Here is a 23,329-nt window from a genome sequence, read left to right on the forward strand (position 1 = left end):
GGCTGACGGAACGACTGTTGGATAGCGGCGTTTATATATTATGCAATGAGGGTGTAAATAATGTATTTGGAGTATATGATGATGAGTTTCTTCGCGTCGTCTACCGTCTCTAAATGTTTATAGATGTGTGTATAACTGCTTACATATATACATTTCACATATAGATACAGTTCAACAGGACATATAACATTTTATCAACAAAAATTTCCTTAGCAACAAACGAACGGAACATCTTTCTGTGGAATTACGTCTTGCCAAACAGGAAAACATTACCTTCATTCATCTGGGATCTTAGTGAACGAACCTGCCAAAGCTGAAATGAATATTCCTTCCAAAGAAACAATCAGAAATCTCCGGTTACATTTTCGACAGATTTTATTCCAAATGTTTTCCCCTTTGGAAGATTGCACGCGTCTTTAGATTCTGCCTCCCCAGCACAGAGCCACTACAGGCCCTGTCTCCGATGTTCCGTCTCTCTTTGTTAGTCTCGTTCACTAACTCTATCTCTGTTCTGTCTACTTACTACTGACTAATTCTGTATATATCTATACTATTAGCTTGCTATGACGTAATTCAACGCACATCTTTTAACATGTGACTTTTCAATCACGTTTTCCACCTTTTATTTTTAAAACCTATTTGTTCAACACTCAACTTCCAAGGCCGTATTCCTGTTGTTTTTTTGTTCTATTCTTCTGCTAACCCATTCCAAATTCCTAACCTATAGCATTTTTGTCTTTGTTCCTACCGAGAAACAATCGATGCCTACGTTCCGTCTCGAAAGACAAAGGATACCCACTGTAGGGCAGTTGCGCGTGAAATTGTGAGCAAGGATTGCGCAATCAGCAACCACACTTCTCCTAAATCGGCACTGTTTGAGTCAAGTGACAAGGAAATGTCCAGAACGACTGGAAACAATGCGGAGATAAGCGGAGAGCACATACAGCACCTAGAAGTCCCAAATGGTCACCCATTTAGTACTTACCAGGTTCAATGTTACTTCACTTCAGTGATCCAGCAGGAACCGGTGTGTCAACGTGATTATGCTGTACCGAGAAACAATAATGCTCTTTTAACTAACATTTTTAACTAAATCGACTCTATACAAACCAACTCAACGACGCCCTGGCTCAATCTAACACGAGAACATGCTACTTCCATGGATTTAAATAATGGATTCCATTTTAAATTTCGTGATATTTCCAGATTTCGATCGAAAGATTCCCGAATTCCACAAAATACACATGCAGAAGGCCAGAGGTTACATCGGCCGAAACGTTTGCGAATAATAATACAAAGATACGAATATTCCGTCCTCATCTAAAAAATTCAGAAACGTTATCTAGGATTGTTCAGTTCTTCCAATAAAATAATCTAATTTTATCTATGATTTTCGTGAGTGTTTTCTTCGACATTGATGATTTAATCAGGGGAAGGGGCGAGAGTAGGGGACATCATGGAAGAAACACAATAGCCATAAGAAAGAAGAGAGTAGAGAAAGCAACCGTTTCAAGTAATGAAAATTGTGTCTGGAAGGAAAAAAGAGAATTAAACATAAGAAAAAACAAATAGGAAGAGATGTTCGAAAGATGTGGCCATTTAATCTGTGCGTTTATCGATGCGAACGCTATTTTCACTTGAAGCATGGAAAGCAATCGCAAATACTATTTAAAACTTAAACATGACAGTCCTACGAACATGTTATTTACGAGACTAAACTTCAGGGTGACGGACAAACAAACATGTTTGTTTTTTTTACCTTAGCATTGGCATCGACGAACCATCGAACATACTATTTTATCTTTAAGCATGACAGATTAAACAAATGTAACGTTGTCTGGGAACCAACACCTTGTATACCTCAGTCGCAAAGTGGACGAAGAATAGAAATGAACTTCAACTAGCTTTTTCTGTTGTAAAACTCATTTCTCATTCTCTCGTTACCGCCGTGACGTCCGTCACGGGATCGTCTTCTCGACCGTCATTCACGCCTCTAACGTGATCTCGAACATGCTTCTCGTTTCTAACGAGATCGCCTTTTCTAACGTGATCTTTCTGCTTTTTATAGTTTTTTCTTTACCAGTCATTTTGTATGCATCTACATACGCGCGTCTGCGCTCTGTTACACAAAAGCGTTTTCTTGAACTGCAGTTTTAAAAATTACATTTTCACCCCAAACATGACACATTGCCAATTTGATGTAGAGGGCTAAGTTGCAGGGGTATTATGTAGGAAGGGCTAAGTTGCAGGGGTATTATGTAGGAAGGGCTAAGTTGCAGGGGTATTATGTAGGAAGTTTAGCAGCAAGTTGCTTTTCACATAACATTTAAACTTCTGCGTGTCTATACGGTTGGGGAACCAGGAAACCGGAAGAGAATTTCAAAGTCTGGCAGTTCAAACAATCGAAATGCTATTTTAGCTTTAAGGATGACGGATTAATAACAATGCACTTTCAGAGATTAAACTGAAGGGTGACAAACAAATAAAAGTGTTTCTTTCTTTTTTTTTATCTTAGTCTTGACGAACCGTCATAAATACTATTTTCTCTGACGGATTAACAAAATGTTATTTCATAAACTAAACCTAAAGGTGACGTACAAACAAACGTGTTTTTACGATAAGCCATCGGAAATACTATTTATACCTTTAAGTATGACGGATTAATAAAAGATGTTATTTCAAAGATTAAACCTAAAGGTGACGGACAAACGAATACATTTTTATGACAAGCCATCGAAAATACTATTCATATCTTTAAGTATAGCGGATTAATAAAAGATGTTATTTCAAAGATTAAACTTAACGGTGACGGACAAACGAATACGTTTTTATGACAAGCCATCGAAAATATTATTTATATCTTTAAGCATGTCAAACCAACGACAATGCTATTTTGGACCAATTAATTGGCCTCTTCAACATTAAATATGTAGGACAAATTAATATACTATTTCAAACCACTGTGGATTTTTTTTCTAACTATAGAGTGAGAGGCACACAGATATTCTATTTCAGCAATACCAGACAACCACGAGTAATAATGTTTCACTTTTTTTTAGATGAGGATTAATTATTCGCATTTTTTTGATTCTTTGGACTATTGTTCTCATCTTGAGTGTCATTTTCACAGCGTTTCGGTCGATGTAACCTCTAACCTTCTTTAGGTGTATCTTGTCGAACTTCGGAATGTTTCTGATTGATTTTTTTCAAGTACTCTAACCACTGAGTCACGCGTACTTGCAGACAGTTCTAATACGAATTTTGTCAGTCGTGAAACTTTTTCCTAGTTGTAAACATCACTAATTATTATAACCATATATATATATATACATATATATATATATATATGTAGGTATTTAATTATTATAGTAAAAAATAATTATATATATATATATATATATATTATATATACCACTGACGAAAATGCTATTTCAAATTTATACATTGTAGACTAACGTAAATGCTATTCTAAAGTAAAGTTGACAGACCAACAAAACATGTTTAAACTTTAAGTATGAAAAACAATTGAAAATGCTATTTTAAACTTAAGCATTAACAAACAAGCGATAACCTTTTATGACCTGGAAACGTTCGTTCATGGTTGAAAATTTGACTTCAATTTCAGATTTGTTTTAACTTGATGTATGGATATAATGCTTTTTGATAACAGTGAATCATTTATATATATATATATATATATATATATATGTATATATATATACATATATGTATATGTATATATATATACATATATATATGTATATATATGTATATATATGTATATATATATGTATATATACATATATATATACATATATATATGTATATATATATATGACTACTTCATTTACTCAAATAAAATTAATATACGAAAGTATAGATTTATGCGTAAGTATTTACTTCAAAAGTGCTCAATACGTAGGTAGAGCTAGTTAGTAATTTATAAAATATATATGGCGATTAAGCTACACTGAATATTCTGCGTTTCATCCACTATAGGATTCTTCAGGCGCATAAGCCTGACGAATCCTATTGTGGATGAAACGCAGAATATTCAGTTTAGCTTAATCGCCATATATATTTTATAAATTACTATATATATACATATGAGCAGTTTCAAATCTTCCAATACCATGCTGCTTTCTCTAAACCGACCCTGTCAGAGCAGATCAGGAGGCTTCGAAGCTTGGACACTCGTGCGTTTACCGACCCGAGGTTTCCACGAAGTTTCTCGAGTGTTCTCGGTTGCTGCCGGGAATAACCGGAAGCGACCGATCGTGAAACATTAAACGGTTACGAGAAAATTATAATGATAAACAGAAAAAGCATAGAAATGCAATAAAATCACAAACATGTATCGAACCCGAAACCCTGATTTGCGCGAATAAAATTAATTTTTGATATCTTCCACTTTATAAAAAAGTAGCCTTCATAGATTTCTATTAGCTAAAAACAATTAGCGGGTTCGTTACCACTATTATTTAAATTAGAATTACTATTGACTAAACCTCTGTGAGAGCATGTGGTAATAAAGGAAGGGAAAATAAAACTTTCGCCATAGAAAATACGACATGATTCTATTTTCGTTGGATGAAAACCGGCTTCTTTTCTGACCATCTACTACATGGTCAGTGGTGTACAAATCCCAAGAGCGATAGTAACGTTCTATAATGTCTGAAAGTGACACAATGTTCAACGAGCGAGATCAAAGATGCGCCGCTGTACAGCTTATGCTCTCTACCGATAAAAGGTATAATAACAGGACCATTGCCAGCACCTCTCATCGCTGGATTGCTACGAATAACAGGGACGTGCCCAAGGTTATGAAAAGTTTCCGGCCACGGTTATGGTCTTAAATGTGCCACCTTGAATCGGCTTGAAACTCAACAGAAAAGTGTTCCTGGATGTGTTAAAGAATATGGTGATCCCTATTGCAATAAGGTGGCCACTGGCAGACCCTGGGTGTGGCAGCAGGACACAGCGCCAGCCCACAAGTTCAAAGAGACCCAGGCTTGGTTTCAGAAGGAGTGCTACGACTTTGTACCCTTCTCTCACTGGCCTCTGTCCTTCCCCGATTTGAACCTGCTGGGCTACTTCGTTTGATCATACGTCGAGAACATCATCAAAACGACTCCTTCACAACACCAAAGCCAGCCTGATCGCGAGTATTCGCCGAGCTCCCACCGGCGTACGTGGAAAAGACATGCTTCCAGTTCCGAACCCGTATTGACGTTGTTATTGAGGCTGAAGGCGGCAACATTGAATAGATGTCAGCTCTACTACATAATCAAGTCACTTGAATTAATTTTTTTCGATAAAAGTTTTAAAATTAAGCTGTACTGTTTTTTTTCCCTGTAGGGCGAAAACGTTATTGTTCCACCTTGTATTTGTAACATTTTTTTCAGTGCATGACCACAGTCTTTTGGATGATCTTACTTACAACCAGAGTTGATAAAAATGAACCAATCAGATACTATAAATTTACTGAATCTTTTTTAATTCATCAGTGATGGCTCTATTTTAACACGAGATTTTCACTGCGCTCTTCCGATCCTTACTGCATTAACTCTGTGCCTGAAAAGGCTTCTCTAGCTGGATTAATGCTGCTGCTTTTTTAAAAATTGGAACAACAACAACAACAACACTTTTCTATTGCAAGAATGGCTTCGCACACGATACTTTTCAAGTTTTCTGTTGACTACAGCGACAACCGTGGAATGTGCGATGGCTATAGTAGACAACCAATCAACTTGAATAAAAATAGTCGATTTCATTGATTTCGATGATAATAGTCTTTGATACCCCTTAAATCCTTGACAGCTATAAATACCCTTGTAAATTTGAGTTTTTGTCGCACTGAAATTTATATTGAAAGCCTACATTTTCTATTATAAAATTTTTAAACGAACTTAATGTACTCAGTCGTTGATATGCGAACGACCTCATAAAGTTTAACCGATTTGCGTATTCCGTTGCAAAACTAACATTCATTTATTAATTACTCATTTTTTATGCTTGCTTATTAAATGATTGATTTCATTAAACGATTACTCTAAATTCTATTTATGCATAGTTTCGCTAATATGCATAATTGCGTAGCATTTAGGGTTAAAAAGTTCTAGCAGACGCAGATTTATATATAGTCATCCACATACAGAACTATTTCATTATATCACAACTCATCAGTGCGGCTAGACTAGCACCTCTTTACCTAGCCGTGGATCGATCCTACGACCATCGCGATAACAGTCGGCAGCTCCAACCACTGTACTAAGAATCGGTACTCCTAAATGATCTATCAAATGTATATTAAATAAACATCTGTCTAACGCTTAACAGTGTTCTAGCTGATAGTTTGTTTGTAAACAGACAGACACCGGGCGTTGCTTAATCGTTAACCCAAGCAGCGGGTGAACTACATTTATGATAGTACTCGACCATATAAGGGGGACTTTGATATATATATATATTCTTAGTACAGTGGTTGGAGCTGCCGACTGTTATATGTATATATATATATATATATATATATATATATATATATGTATGTATATATATATATTTATGTATATATATATCTATATATATAAAACTAAAGAGTCCTAGAGTGGATGAAACGGGGAATATTCAGTGTAGCTTAATCGCCATATATATTTTATAACTTACTAACTAGCTCTACCTACGTATTGAGCACTTTTGAAGTAAATACGCTAAGATACTAGTGTCTTTCGTTAATTGATATATACAAACATATAATGTTAAAAAAATAAATAAATAAAATATATATATATGCATATATATATTTATCATTTATTTATTTTTTTAACATTATATGTTTGTATATATTAATTAACGAAAGTCACTAGTATCTTAAAATAGCGTTTAAAAATAAACATGTGTATGTGTGTGTGTGTGTGTAGGTGTGTGCGTACGTGTAAACAATCCAGACAACAGCGCGTCTTTGACCCCGTCTATAACCTATAACCACAATAAATCTATAAGTCCAAACTTTTGGGAAAAAATTCCACTTAGTATCCACTTAGCTTATCACTTACATCTGCTTATCAATCTCTAGCTGTATATGTACGCAAGTCTGTAAACGTGTGTGTGCGTATCCTGTGTATGTATGTATGGGTACGTGAAGAAGCATATGTGGTAGCGCGCGAGTGTATATGCATGTGTGTTCACATATGCGAGTATGTTCGTGGGATGCGTGGGTGTCCAATTCAAAGTTTTATGAAAGACTTTGTTTTGAATAGAGGACACACAAGTTGCTGACCATTCCAAGTCAAAAATACTGGAAGGGTCATATTCAAATAGATCTTTACCTAAACGGCGGGATTCGAGAGACATAGCGTTCCTGGTCATGATTAAGTCTCTGAAGTGTTACGACACGTACATGAGAGGTACATGAATATCCTCTCATGAAAGTTACGAAATAGGACAGATGCTAGGGAAGTGTTCCCACTGGCAGGGTACTCCGGCTATCGATCATCAGGTCGGTTGTCGCAGACTGGGCACCTCTGGGCGATCCCCTTCTGTGGTTGGTTATTCGCATACATAACAACCTCTGTATGCACGGAAGAACTCAGAAGTGTAGAATCCTCGATGGGACAGGTACCCGTATGTGGGGAGAGGTAAGTAGCCGGCTCGCGTTCCTGTCCTGGGGTGCACTTTTCAGTTCCTATCGGATTCCTATTGATGCCGATGTGGAAAAACTAGACAAACGCCTGCTGAGCAGCCATAGAAGCCAAGTTACAGTACCTAAATAGCACAGCTTCAGGTTTCTAACTCTGTGGTTCTGTTTCTGCATCTCGTTAGGCGCGGCCACGCTGATAAGTGACAAACGTTAAAAAATGTGTCCACGGAAAAGTATATATATATATATATATATATATATATATACTAAATTTATTCGTTTAGTATGTACTTTTCTCTTTTTGTCGCGCTTATTTTCGATAAAACATTTTCCTTATTGTTAGCCCTCTTTTATTTCAGCCTGAATCCAACGAGATTCGATTCGTGAAGGCATTCATGATTTTCCACATTCTACCTCATCTCTTTAACTCTCTTCCACAACCTTCTTTCCTTTCCTCCATCCCCTTCCATCCAACCTTCACCTCCGATAACGTGTTTCATTCCTCTCACTTATGAGGAAGCCATCCTATTCCTATGTCCCCAGCGCGTATTTCAGCGGAGTTTTCCTTTCTGATTACCATTGCTCTGCTTTCCGAAAAATTTGCCCACGGACACGCAAAGAAATGGGAAAGCAGAATTTTCTTTTTTTGTAATCTCATGTTTTATTGCTTTTATCCTTTTCTTATTTGTTGTTCTTAATTCTAATTTTCTTTTTTTTTTAATCCTTTTCTCTTTTTTTTAAGTTGAACATATATCTGACGTAGAGAAAATTTCACGAAATATACAACACGCAAATTCCACCTGACCATGCTGATGCAAAAATACAACGCGAGTACAAACATAAAAAATACATATATCCTGTCGTATTGAAAATACATATAAACTTTATTAATGTCCTCTAATATTGAAAATACATAAAACTCTATAGATCTCGTGTAATATGGAAAATACATATTAACTGTATTGATATCCTGCAGTATTGAAAATACATATAAACTGTATTGATATCCTGCAGTATTGAAAATACATATAAACTGTATTGATATCCTGCAGTATTGAAAATACATATAAACTGTATTGATATCCTGCAGTATTGAAAATACATATGAACTGTATTGATATCCTGCAGTATTGAAAATACATATAAACTGTATTGATATCCTGAAGTATTGAAAATACGTATAAGATGTATTGATATCTTGTAGTATTGAAAATACATAAAACTATAGATCTCGTGTAATATGGAAAACACATATTAACAGTATTGATATCCTGTAGTATTGAAAATACATATAAACTGTATTGATATCCTGCAGTATTGAAAATACATATAAACTGTATTGATATCCTATAGTATTGAAAATACATATAAACTGTATTGATATCCTGAAGTATTGAAAATACGTATAAGATGTATTGATATCTTGTAGTATTGAAATGTTTATAAATTGTATTAATATCCTGTAGTATCAAAATACATAAAAACTGTATTTTAATCCTGTAGTATCGAAAACACAATAATACTGTATTTATATCCTGTAGCTTAAAATACTTATAAACTGTATTGATATCATTTAGTATTAAAAATACATATAAACTGAATTTATATCCTGTAGTATTGTAAAATAAAATAAACTGTAGTATTTAAAATACATATAAACTGAATTTATATCCTGTAGTATGGAAAATACGCACAAATGTATTGATGTTCTGTAGTTTTCATAAAAACATCTAAAATGTAATGTATAGCCTGTAATTCATATAAACTGTATTGATATATGTATTGAAAATGCATATAAAGTGTATTGATATCCTGTAGTATTAAAAATACATAAAAACTGTTTAGCTATATTGTAGTATTGAAAATACATATCACCTGTAATAATATCCCGTTGAAAATACATATAAACTGTATTAATATCCGGTAGCATTGAAAATCATGTAGTCTTTAAAATACATATAAATGTATTGATATCCTGTCGTATTGAAAACTAGCAGGGGTACCCGGCGTTGCTCGGATGTTTCGAGGTGTGTGCGGTTTTGAGTAAATCAAAACAAAAGAATAAAGTACCAGAAGTGTCTTCCTGAGACTGTTCATAATGTTCCCATTGTCGACTTCTTGTTCTGGTTTCCAAAAAAAACAATCAACAACTTTTTATCGCTGAATATTGAAATAAAATACATTACTACACATTAATAATATCTCACTTTTAATCACTGTTAATCACTTTTATCGACATCTTAAAACTTTTCTTACTCTTTTTAAATGACAACGTTAATGTTTATGAATATTGAAATAAAATACATTAGTAAACATTTATTAATATCTTTTTTTTACTGTTTATGTGTCAATGTTTGCGACTTTTTCCTGTCTGATATTGAAATATTATATATATGAAATATTGAAATTATTCTTATATTGAATATTGAAATGAAAGACATTACTGCACATTTATTAATAATATCTTATTGAATATTGCAGTAATACTTACTTTTAATTAATGTTATTTTCTGTTTTAATAGCATTTTATTTTTAAATGACGACGTTTGTACTGTTTATGAATACTAAAAGAAAAATAATTACTAAACATTTATTGGTAAGAAAATGGGTGCTAGTGCACAGATTATCCGCGCTATATTTGAAATCGTATTGCTAAGATTAAAGTATAATGTTTTTTTCTTGCTGTAATAACGTTATTATTTAAGAAGCCATTCTTAACATGGGGAGGGTGCAAATGCGCCTCCAAAAGTAGAATAACATTTTACGGAATTAGCTAAGAGTGTTAATTTACAATAACAGGTATGGCACCATTGGCACTTCTGCATGTCAGTAACATGTAGCTTATGTGTGTAATTTAGTTTAAAGAACCGCCGACAGATGTCGTTTGTCAGGCAAAGAACCGGGGTCGATTACAATAGTTGTAATGAATAATTATAATGAAAAAAAAAAAGAAGAAGTTTAATTCCACACACAAAACTAAAAACAAAAAAAAAGTTGGGAAATTATTGTAATAATCATTTTAAGAAAATGCTATTAAAAAAGAAAAAGTCGCTAAAAGTGAGACATAAACAGTAAAACAAAAAAAAAGAAAAGCTGCTAATAAATGTTTAGTAATGTATGTTATATCAATATTCATAAACATTAACGTTGTCAATTAAAAAGAGTAAGAAAAGTTTTAAGAAGTCGATAAAAGTGATAAAAAGTGAGATATTATTAATGTGTAGTTATATATTTTATTTCAATAATAATAAACATTAACGTTGTGATTTTAAAAGAGTAAAAAAGTTTTCAAAAGTCGATAAAACTGATTACAAGTGAGATATTATTAATGTGTAGTAATGTATTTTATTTCAATATTCATAAACAATGAAACAATGTCGATAAAAAGTTGTTACTATGGCAACCAAATCATGTCCTTACAAAGAAAGAAAGAAAGAAAGAAAGAAAATAAAAGGACTGAAGGAAAGAGCAAAACGGAAGTAGTGTTTGTGTTGCGAAAGTAAGTTTGGTGCGTTTCACGTAAATGTAAATCCAGGTTTTCATAAAACTCTAACCGTGCGGGTTATAACGAAATCGAAGTAATGTAATTGTGAATTCAATTCCAGGTAACGGATTGTGTTCTGTTTTAATTTAATTTTATTATAATAAATGCTTTATAAATTGTGTTTATGTTTTATGCTAACCAATGGCAAAGTAACAGTGGTTCGTTTCAGCGTAAGTCCAGACCATTTTTTAGATAAATTCTAACCGGTGATCGGTTTTAAATGTCTCCTGTGAACGTTCTGGAACGGTGTAAGTGAGTGGCGGTGGTAGGATGAATTTGTTAGAGAGAGTTTACTTTACTACTTCCATTAAATGTAACCGATTTTTACAGCGGACTCTCACCAGACAGAATATAGGAAACTCTGATCAGCGAGATCCTGGATATGTAATAACCCTATAACATACGACAGATGTCGCGATTCAGTTTGTGAATGATACGGCTGCACCAAATGTATACAGGTGCAGTCCTATAAATGTCAAAGTCGGAGGGGAAAAATGAGTTCATTTTATTTATATAGAGAAGATAATATAAATTGATAAAAGTTAATCTACATTGTTTATTCAACAGTCACATGTCTTAATTCGCTTCTAGTTTTAAGGCTACTTTAATTTTAGAAATTTTCTGGAATCCAAATCATATAAAAGATGTTTATTAGATTTAGACTAAGGCAGGATGTTTAATAGCGTGATATCTTTAATATATTCTTAGGAATGCGACATGTAAATGTAGAACCTAGTTAAAATCGGTCTGGAGACAAACAGACAGACAGACAGACAGACAGACGGAAAGACAGACAGAAATATAGCCTTTATATATTAGACTAGCGGGGGGGGGGGCGCCCGGCTTTGTCCGGTTGTAAAATACGCTTAAATATGATATGTTAATTTGTACAGATTTCTTATTACAAGCCTTTAGGCCGACATACATACATACATACATACATACATACATACATACAAATTTGAATGCCTACTAGAACTTGAACGCCTACTAGATACTGTCCTCGAGTGTTTAAGATCTCTCTGTACAGAGGTTTGTCAGAACAATCTGGCATGAGGATACTTTTTCCATAGAAGTAAACCCTGACCAAATATTCAAAATCACATAGTATTCGCAGCCCAAATAAGATCTCCTCACTACGGCTACTCCACAGCTTTTCCGAGGAATGGTGCACCTTCTCCAAGTGATATTACCTCAAGTAATAGCACGAAGCTGGATACTCCGCCAGACTAGATAAATTCTTGTCTTGGAATCCAGTAAGACCAAAAGACTAAAATGAAAGATATACTACAACATATGAAAATGGTTAATTGGGGAGAGGAAAATTATGTTCTCAATTTCTTTACTAACTCAGTGTTTGAGGGATAAAGACTTTAATGGAACATTCGAATATCTATGTATTTCATATAGAGTTCAAGTGTTAACCCCTGGTTGTGGGCCCCTTGATTTCTGAGAACTTTGACTGAAGCCAAATAAAACAAAAAAACAAACAAACATACATACATACATATATACATTTAAACAGATGGTGAGATTGATATTATAGAGTATTTTACAACAATCATCAGCTGTTTCTATAAACAAAAGTAAGTTGACATTTTACCCATGAGTTATTTCCCTTTTAACGGCGTGATTTTATTTCCTTATTTGAATTTCGTAGATGAAGATTACTTTATTTTATGCTTTTAAAAATCCAAAATATTGTCAACATTTAGTAAAATCGTAACAACTTATCTTAAACAGGACTAGCCTGGGTGCCCGGTGTCCCCGGGTGTGTGGAGGTGTGTGTTGAGCAAAAAAAAAAAATATTAGTAGTCAGGCAGGCAGGCAGGCAGGCAGGCAGGCTCGAACCTGTACCGCGAAGGAGAAAAAGAATGTACAAAAATAAAACGAGACGTCTATTGTTTTTATCGCCAAACCGGAAATGGCAAATGTTTAAATAAAGGCTAGCCAATCGAAAGGAGGGGATGACTTTCGAAAATATCGGTGAAAAAAAAAGCGACCCCATTCTTTAGAAAAGTTCCCAGTTGAGGGTTAAGAAATTAATGTTTACGCCCTTTTTTGGCTATTTGTCGTCCGAAGGGTCGAGTTCTATAACGATACCTTACTCGTGAAAATCCGTCGCCTCTGTCGAAAGTTTAGGCAGACATAGGAAAATACATACATACATGCATGCATACATATATTTAAACAGACAAGTAAAATTTATATTATAGATTAGCCTGGATGTCCGGCGTTGCCTTGGTGTTTGTAGGTGTGTGTTAAGCAAAAAAAAAAAAAAAAAAAAGTGGTAGTAGCCAGGCAGGTTCGAACCCGTGACGCGAAGGTGGAAAAGAAAGTGGGGGTGCTGGTTGAGCAAAAGAAATAAAAAAAAAGTAAAATTGCGAGCGCAAAAAAAACAAAACAAAAAAATTGGTAGTAGGTAGGCTAGCTCGAACCTGTTCCGCGACGAAGTGAAAGAAAGTAAAAAAAAGAAACGTGGCGTCTTTTCTGTTGTGTCCATCGCCAAACCGGAATGACGATATTAAAATTAAGACTAGTCAATCGAAAGGAGGGGATGACTTTCGAAAATATCGGCGAAAAAAGCGACCCCTCCTTGTAAAAATGTGCCCAGTTGAGGGCGAATAAATTACTGTTTTTAGCCAGTTTTTCGATATTTGTCGTCCGATGGATCAAGCTTAATAACGATAGCGTGGTCGTGAAAATCCGTCGCCTCTGCCGAAAATTTAAGGCACATATACATACATACATACATACATTTAAACAGACACGTGAGATTTATATTATAGACTAGCCTGGGTGTCCGGCGTTGCCCGGTTATTTGGAGGTGTGTAGTAGCCAAAAAAAAGTGGTAGTAGGCAGGCAGGCAGGCTCGAACTCGTACCGCGAAGGAGAAAAAAGTGGAGGTGTGTGTAAGAATGTTTGTTGATCAAATAAAAAACAACAACAAAAAAAAAGAAGAAGAAAAAAGAAAAATTGCGAGCGCAAAAAAAAAAAAAGGTGGTAGTAGGCAGACGGGCTCGAACCCGTACGTCGAAAAGAAAGTAAAAAGAAAAAAAAAACATCACGCATTAGCTGTTGCCCCCATCGCCAAACCTAAAGTGACGTCTGTTTAAATTAAGGCTAACCAATCGAAAGGAGGGGATGACTTTCGAAAATATCGGCGAAAAAAGCGAATCACTCCTGTATAAAAGTGCCTAGTTGCGGGTGAAGAAATTATTATTTTAAGCCAATTTTTAAATATTTGCTGTCCGAAGGGTCGAGTTTCAAAACGATACCGAACTCGTGAAATCCGTTGCCTCTGTCGAAAGTTTAGGCAGACATAGAAAAATACATACATACATACATACATACATAATACATACATACATACATACATACATACATACATACATACATACATGTTTAAACAGATGGGTGACAATTATATTATAGACTAGCCTCGGTGCTCGGCGTTGCCTGGGTGTTTGGAGGCGTGTGCAGCAAAAAAAAAGGGGAAGTAGGCATGCAGGCTCGAATCCATGACGCGAAAGTGGAAAAGATAGTGGAGGTTTTGATAAGGGTGCTAGTTAAGCAAAAAAAAAAAAAAGAAAGAAAGAAAAAGACAGAAAGAATATTGCGAGCGCAAAAAAAAAAAAAAATTGGTAGTAGACAGACAGGCTCGAACCCGTACCCTGAAGGAGGAAAAGAATGTAAAAAAACACACAAAAAACCGTGACATCTTTGCTGTTGTGTCCATCGCCAAAGTGTTGTTTCTACTGGTGCTTATTTCCATAAGTAAAATTTTGTTTGAGCCGAGATATGTCCATCTGAATGTAAAAGTTAAAAACCACAAATACTTTGTTGTCAACCAGATCGAATGTTTGTGAATACTTTAGAGCTCCTGTAAAATCAAGGGACATTCATAAGCTGAGACACTCGAAGAAGTCTTAATTAAAAGCCTTGAGTTTCAGGGGGTCAGAACCATTGTATTCAATAATCATCCACTCCGTTTGCTTAAATTCCTGATAGTTGCTCTTAAGCAATAGTAAAATAATAGTAAAAAAATCGACACAAACATTTGCTTTTCGGTTATCATTTGCTATTTAAATAAATAAATAAAAAATAATGACTGCGTTGTATAAATTATATGCTAGCGAGCTCCTTGAGGTAACGAGCTTTCTCGTTAACTTATACGCAAATGAGATGCTACCGGTTTGAATAAAAAGCCTTTCCTTAAGAGACGGGAGCGATTTTGGAGGCGCGATTTTTGACAGCAATTTGACGAATTTTACAACGTATACGATAAGTTGAACATACAGAATAGTTAACGATGTATTTTTAAAGGTATAGAATAGTTAACAATTGATAATTAAACCACAAAATGCAGAGTATTCCTAAAGTCTTGGACACATTTAAAGTCCTCATATCTGTTTAACTATGAATGGTAGTAAGATACTGGAAAGATTGTGGGATCCTTCTACCGCTCCAGAAGATATCTCACTACTGATGCAATTCTCTATCTATATAGAAGTCAAGTACTCCAAGGATGGAATACTGCTGCCATATCTGGACAGGAGCTGCTAAAAACAGCCTATCCTGCCTTGACAGAGTACAAAATAGACTTCCTGGCTTAGTGGGGGATGCCCTTTTCTCTACCCTGCAACCTCTCTCCCATAGAAGAGACGTTGCGAGCCTATCCTTGTTTTATCGTTATTTCCATGGCAGGTGTTCGTCTGAACTCCAATCTCTGGTACCCCCTCGCCAATCTTTCACGAAAAACACCCGTCTAGCTGAAGCCATTGTGAAAAATTTCCCCCACTCTTTATCTGTGCCTAAATGAAAAACGTGGATTCCATGGAGACAGCTTCTTTCCTAGAACTGCACGCCTGTGGAACTCTGTTCCGTCTGTTTGCTTCCCACCTGACTACAACTTGGATGTCTTCAAGTCCAACAAATTCTTAATGAACCGCCCCCTTAAGTAAATACTTCATCAAATCTACACACTAACGTAATGTACTTGCAATAACCCTTATCCCTGAGTGGCTTCCGGGCCTTGATAAGTGGTGACCACTGTGTAAAAAAAAAAAAAAGATGAAAGTGGTTCCATTTACAAGCTGCATACATTTAAGTATTTTTAAGGCTATTGAATTTATTCCTTTTTTTTTTTTTCAGATCCAGTAATGGCGTTTACTCAACCAGAAAAGCCGTTTTGTGTGCTTGAATTAGCAAAAACTGAATCATGGACACTTGTTCAACGTGCATTTCGCAAAAAAAAAAAAAAAAAAAAAAAAAAAAATCGGAAACACCCTGCGACCTGCGAATATTTTTTTTTTTTGTAGGGATTTGTGAAAGGACTGGTCTATATACCTTCCGTCCCAAGAGACGTTGGAAACTGAAGGCCCGAATAACAAAAGCTGATGCAGCCGTTAACAACGCTATGCTGGGACGTGTTTGGCAAGAATTGGATTATCGGTTTGATGTGTGTCGTGTGATCAATGGGGCTCATATTGAACATCTTTGAACATTCCACGAAACAACTTCAGCTTACATGCTTTCTGAATATACCAGATGCATTTTTATATCTTTAATAGTTTTCGAGATATCCAATGTAAAAATATGTCCAAGGTGTTTGGAACACCCTGCATATTACAATGGTACAACTGATGGAAGTAATAATATAATTTTGTCTTCAGAAATACGGATGCCAAATCTTCATTAGTAATAGATTTTCTTTCCTTCCATTTTATTTTATTGTTTTCTTACTATTTTTTTTTATAGAATAATTCGTTATTTTATTTCTTTTATTCCTTCTTTGTTTGCTTTCTTAGTTTTTTTTTATTTTTTATCAATTTTTATCCATTGCCCCCTTTTCCCATATACTAAAAGTAAACCACATTCAATATTTCGCAGGTTCGGCATTACCACTGCGCAAGTCATAAATAATGCGACTTCGAGCGCGAATCGAGCTAGAATCGAGCGGGAATGCCCGATTATTTCACTGCCAATCTGTCTAGAAAATCACAAAGAAAACAAATCAAATGTTTGGAATAAAAAAAAATGGCGGTTCTTCAGAAAAGAAGTAGTTTTTTTTGTTTGTGCTAAGCATTTATCAGAATAAATTTCCAGTTGAGCTGCTTCCCTTCAGTACTAGGAAGATTTATAGCGTCAGCCTCACCGGAATAAGTACCATTAACCTGGATGGAACCGAGCCATCTAGCACTATTCTGACTATTCATAAAGAAGAAGGAAGAATACGTAAAGAAAACTGATGAATGACAACGCCAATTAATACCAATATATGCGCATTATAGATAAACACACATATACATATATAATAAAAAAGATATTGATAATAGAAAAATAGATACTAATACACATAGGTTTATTGTCAATTTTAAACAAGGTAATACAATACAGTGTGCAGTGGTTATGAAAGTTCTTTATGCCAGGCATTTCAAAGCCTGATGCTTCTCATCAAAAGAGGAGGAGATGTGCTAGGTTACAAAATGGGCCGTCTTGCTATATGGATATTTCGGGATCTTGCATAGGGGATATACATTGAAGAAGGGGCAGAGGGCTATCCAGGGAATTATTATATAATTATAGCACTTTCTATATGGTAGAGTAGGATTTTAACAGGATCGGGCGGTAGCGGTGTGGATTACGCTTTTAGGGGTATGTATTATATGACATGGAATTTAATTAATTAATTAGGGTCGAATAAGAATTAATTCTGCTAAGCTATCCAATTAAAATAAAGAATAAAAAATAAAGAAAGGATCATAAAAAAACTGAGAGTGTTAGAAAATAAAAGATTAAAGTAAACACTGAAGTTACACAGAAAATAGAAAAGATAAATTAAAATTTGCAGACAAGAGGTGGATTGGGTTGATAATTAGGGGTAAAATATGGTAATATATATGGTAATATACATATGATAATATATATTACTATTGATTGAGATTGTCGGACTGACTTCCTCATCTTGGTTGTTATTGTCACAACGTTTCGGCCGTTTTGCCATCCGGCCTTCGTCAGGTGAACCGTTTGTTAGGAGTCTCGAACCCAACCCTTTATTATTATTACGGGGATACCATGTTCGGACTCCAGCTAGGCTTTGGGACATAGTTGCTGATTCTCTGTTTTCAATGTTACTTTTTCACTGCCTTCGTTCAGGATTGAACTCATCACCTTTGGGTAACTGTAAACTTTGATACAACGTCTAGGACCACTCGGCCATATGTTACTAGGACAATTCTTAGTTGGTTTTTGTTAATGTTAAACCTATGTTGTTATTCAAGGTTTTCTCTCTCTATCAGAGGTGTCCAAATTGCATTCAGCTCTATGCTTGGTTTGCTCAGTAGGTTGTTATGTCCGAGCATGTGAGCTGTTTCTTTAAGTTTTCTCACTTTCCAGTGGGTCTCTCTGTTTATTATTTTTACTTCATCCCATAGGGGGCGATGGTCCCCCCTCTCCATCCAGACATGGTTGGCTATACCCGATTTTTTCGTCTCCCCTTTAGTTACCGCTTTTCGGTGTTCTTCCACCCTTACTTTAAGGGGGCGGCATGTTTCACCCTTGTAAACCTTTCTGCAACTGCATGGGATGGAGTATATGCAGTTTTTGGTCATGTTCTCATCCATGCGGGGCTTCACTCGTACCTGGTGTCGTCTGAGTGTTGACTCGCTTTTGAATACCGTACTGATTACTATCCAATCGGTACGGACCCGATATTAGGATTGAATGGCGACACCTAGAAAAGCGTCATATGAAACTGCCAAGACTCGCTAACTATCTAACCTTCCTGTACAGATGTAGAGACTTAAAACTCATACCAGCAGGGTTGACATTACAAACAGCAATGGATTCCAGGTAGGCACGTAGAGTCGCGGAAAGGGCAGCGCATTCCCTCGTTCGAGAAAGGATCCAACACACCCGCTGGAATAAACAAAAACTAAGGAACGAAATCTCCGACACCTTAACATCGTTCCTTGTCAAAGTTACTCAAGAGGAAGACAGGGTGAGAATCCAATCAGATCTGGATAAATCGTACAGACAAGAATATGAGAAGGTCAAAGGACGCCAAATCAAGAAGCTCACAAAGCTCAAAGACCAGAGGAATGTAACATCAAAACACCGAAATATGAAATATATGAAAATATAACTTTATGCGTAAATTTTCATTATTTACTTCAACAGTGCTCAATACATAGGTAGAGCTAGGTAGTAAGTAATAAAAATATACATGGAAATTAAGCTACACAGAATATTCCGCGTTTCATTCTCGTGAGAATTCGTCAGGCATAAAATGAAACGCGGAATATTCTGTGTAGCTTAATTGCCATATATATTTTATAACTTACTCTCTCTCTTTTTTTTCTCTCTCTCTCTCTACATATATATATATGAAGAACAAAATTATGCAAATTAATATTGGTAAGATTTATTATCAAAAAACAAAGAATAAAATAAAGAAAGAGCTTCAATTACTCAGTATGACATTGCTAGTTAGTGCGATAAAAATGAGAATTTTTATGCTCGAAAGAGAGTAATGATAATAAAGCAGAAAATGTGTAGAAAAAGATTTTTCAAACTTGAGTCCATGCGTGAAAATGTAGTCATGAATGGCCTGACGAATCCTCATGAGGATAAAACGTGGAAAATATAATGTAGCTTAATTACGATATATATTTTCCAAACTTAATATATATATATATATATATATATATGCATATAAATTCGTTTGTTTGTTTACAATTTGATTAATATATACAAAAGGTTCTTTAATTTAATTTTTTTTTATTTCTATATATAGTATGGTTCTTTTAAAATATACGATTAAGAGGTTACCTCATTTACATATTATATTAAGGAAAATCGATTTTATTAAATAGCTGTATGTTAGTTTAAGCATCTAGTGAGAGAATTATTCTAAGTGTTCTATTTAAGATTGTTATTTCATCACTATTAAATAATAATTATATTGATAATATATTTAATTCAATTTAATTTGGAATTATTATTTCCGACATCGATTTTTTTAGAAACTGGTAGAATTATTTCCCCTGATGAGTTTTTTTTATTTGTTCCGAAGTTCGAAAGATGAAAAAAAGAAACTCTTCCTCACATAAAATAATTTGGTAATCGCAATACGTTTCTAGCGTGAAAAAATAATTTCCTGTAGATAGAAAGATGTTTTGCTTTATTTTTAAAATATTAAAAAAATAAATAAATAAAACACTTACGAATAAACAAACAGATCTCATTTGTTTATTTTATTATTTTTGAAACCCCCTATACAGAATCTTTAAGCGTTCCAGGAATTGACCCCTCCGCCCAAAAAAAAAGAAACAGGCCGAAAATGTCTTTGATTTACGAAAAAAAAGCCAGTGAAAAAAACAAAAACAAAAAAGCAAACAAACAAACAAACAAAAAACAAGCCAATAAAAAGAATTCCATTTTGTTCTTAAACTTTTCAAACACGTTAATGTTTATAACGTTATTATTTCTACAGTGAGAAAATTAGTTTTTCCTTTTATTCGCTTTTCAAGTTAGAGTCGGCCTACACGGATATTTTATTTTCGGTCGCTCCGGCACTCGCTGCTATTTTTATTGAAACAAAAGTTCTTTTGATTCATTTATTTTTATTTCATTTTTTGGGGTGGGGGGGTCCAGCGCACGAGCAACAAAAGGTGTTCAATATCTGGAGAATAGCTTCTTCTCTTTTTATCCATTCTGCGGAAATATCTGGCGGAGAGAGTATCATGCACTTCTTTTTTTTTTGGGCGATTACATTTACATGTTTTTATTTGCTCTTTTATTCTTGAAATTGTCGTGGGATATAGACGTTGCCCACGATGAAAATGATTAATGTATTTAGTATAGCAGGTTTGTTCCAAATGGAACTTCATGTCGACCCGGGCATCGCCGGGTACCCATGCTAGTATATATATATATATATATATATATATATATATATATATATATATATAAAAATTGTAAATCAATGAATTTCCAAAAACTCTCATTGAAATGAAATGAAGTGGTTGAGTTTCATATCAAAGAATTTTTATTATTCTAAGCAAGACAAAGAATGCTTTAGAAAATTAATCTGCTTAACCTATAGGGTTTCGATTTATTTGCTCTATCTTGCATATCGAGCAGTTCTTGTTTAGATGGGATAACGTATAGAATATTACTGCCAGTAATATTTAGTAAACCTACAATCTCACGTTTCCATAGCAACTAATTGTTAAATAAAAACTATTCTGAAGTATATATATATATATATATATATATATATATATATATATATATATATAGAGAGAGAGAGAGAGAGAGAGAGAGAGAGAGAGAGACAGAGAGAGAGAGAGAGAGAAAGAGAGAGATAGAGAGGGAGAGAGATATCGTAGAAGATATATAGAGAGTGAGAGAGAGGATTGAAAGAGAAAGATAAAAGAAATGAAGTAAAACATCTCTATCTCTATATCTATCTATCGACTATTATATAAAATAAACTTTGTGAGAGAGATGGAGTATGTGTGTGTGTGTGTGTGTGAGTTCGTTCTCTATGAACTCGGAAACGGCTGGGCCGATTTTTTTTTTGAAATTTCACACGAAGGTACTTTATGTTTCTGGGAGTGTTATTTCATTGGTTTTGTATGGGAATGTTTTCCAATAGTATCGATAATCGATAACTGAAAAACTGAAAGAAGTCCGATTTTTAGCCAAGTGAACACTTTTATACAACCTTACATCACATGTGCATTTCAGAAGTTTTATCAGTGTATAAGCAGAAATCCCCAGCCTATAAAATCCACTGTAAATAAGGTTCAACATAAAATACTTAACTTTTGTACATTTAACTTTGATTCATGTAATTATGCAAAAATGCTTTCATAAAACCAACAGTTGGTTCTTGGATAAGAGAGGGGCGCGTTCGAAATCAATGTTTCTTGTTAGAAGACATATAAACTATGCTACTTTGCTTTTGCATTTTACACTTAAAGTGATACAGATAATTTTATAAAATCAACTGTAGATTCTCTACAGTGCAATGTAGACGATAACGTATTGAGGACTAAGTAATTGCGGAGACGCATGACACTGTGCGGGGAAGTCTCTTACTACAGCAGGCGATCAATCGATTTGATTAAAAAATAAACGATTTCACCGATTTCGATGACAATAAAATATGGGACGGTGGAACATTTGTTGTTCCTCATTACAACCCAGGACAACGCCGGGTCTCCCTGCTAGTATCATAATAAAGGAAAGGAAACTTATAGTAAATGCAAATGATGAGACGCTTTCAAAAATTTTCCCCGATTAGACACAATTACGGATTCTGTTTTAAATTGCCGATTCCGATACAATTACTGATTCCGATTCTTCAAAATCACTAAATATTTAGCTATAGGTTATTCTTTTCGGTTACTGTAAATATAATATGTGATATTGTTAAGTTTTGAGATAGCTTTGTTACAGTGTAACATATGTTAGACCTTGTTGCGGTCATCAAGTAGATGAGGCTCCCTACCATTTTCCTGTATATTCCGATTTCTATGGATTTTATTTCGGTCCCTACATTTTTATTTATATCCATTTCGACGGGAGTTGAACGCGGCTTGCAATCTTGCATTCCGAACTTGAGCAGAATTTTTTCAATGTATCGTGATTGGTTCATAGTTATAGTTTGATTTTCATAGGTAAATTTTATACCGAGGAACCATGACAGTCGTCCAAGATCGGCCATTTTAAATTTTTAATTTAATTCATTTTTACCATCTTTTAACGTGTTGTCACAGTTTGAGGCGAGTAATATATCGTCAACTCCAAAAACCAAAATCAACAATTTATTACCTACATTTTTGGTATACATGCACGCGTCTATGCGACATTGCTTGAATTTCTGTTCTATTAAATAATTATAGAGTGTTAAATTCTAATTGTGTGCACTTTGTCTTAGTCCATATAACGATTTATTTAATTTCCACACCCAATTTTTATTTTTCATTTTAAATTCCTCCGGAGGGTAAATGTAGATTTCACAGTCAATCGGAGCATTTAAATAAGCATTTTTTTACATCCATTTGATGTATTTTTAAATTGTATTGAGCGGCAAGTTGTAATAAAATTCTAATTGTCGTTAAATTTGTCATTGG

Source organism: Euprymna scolopes, chromosome 38 (assembly GCF_053919585.1).
Source record: "Euprymna scolopes isolate OS-2025 chromosome 38, ASM5391958v1, whole genome shotgun sequence".
NCBI lineage: Eukaryota > Metazoa > Mollusca > Cephalopoda > Sepiida > Sepiolidae > Euprymna > Euprymna scolopes.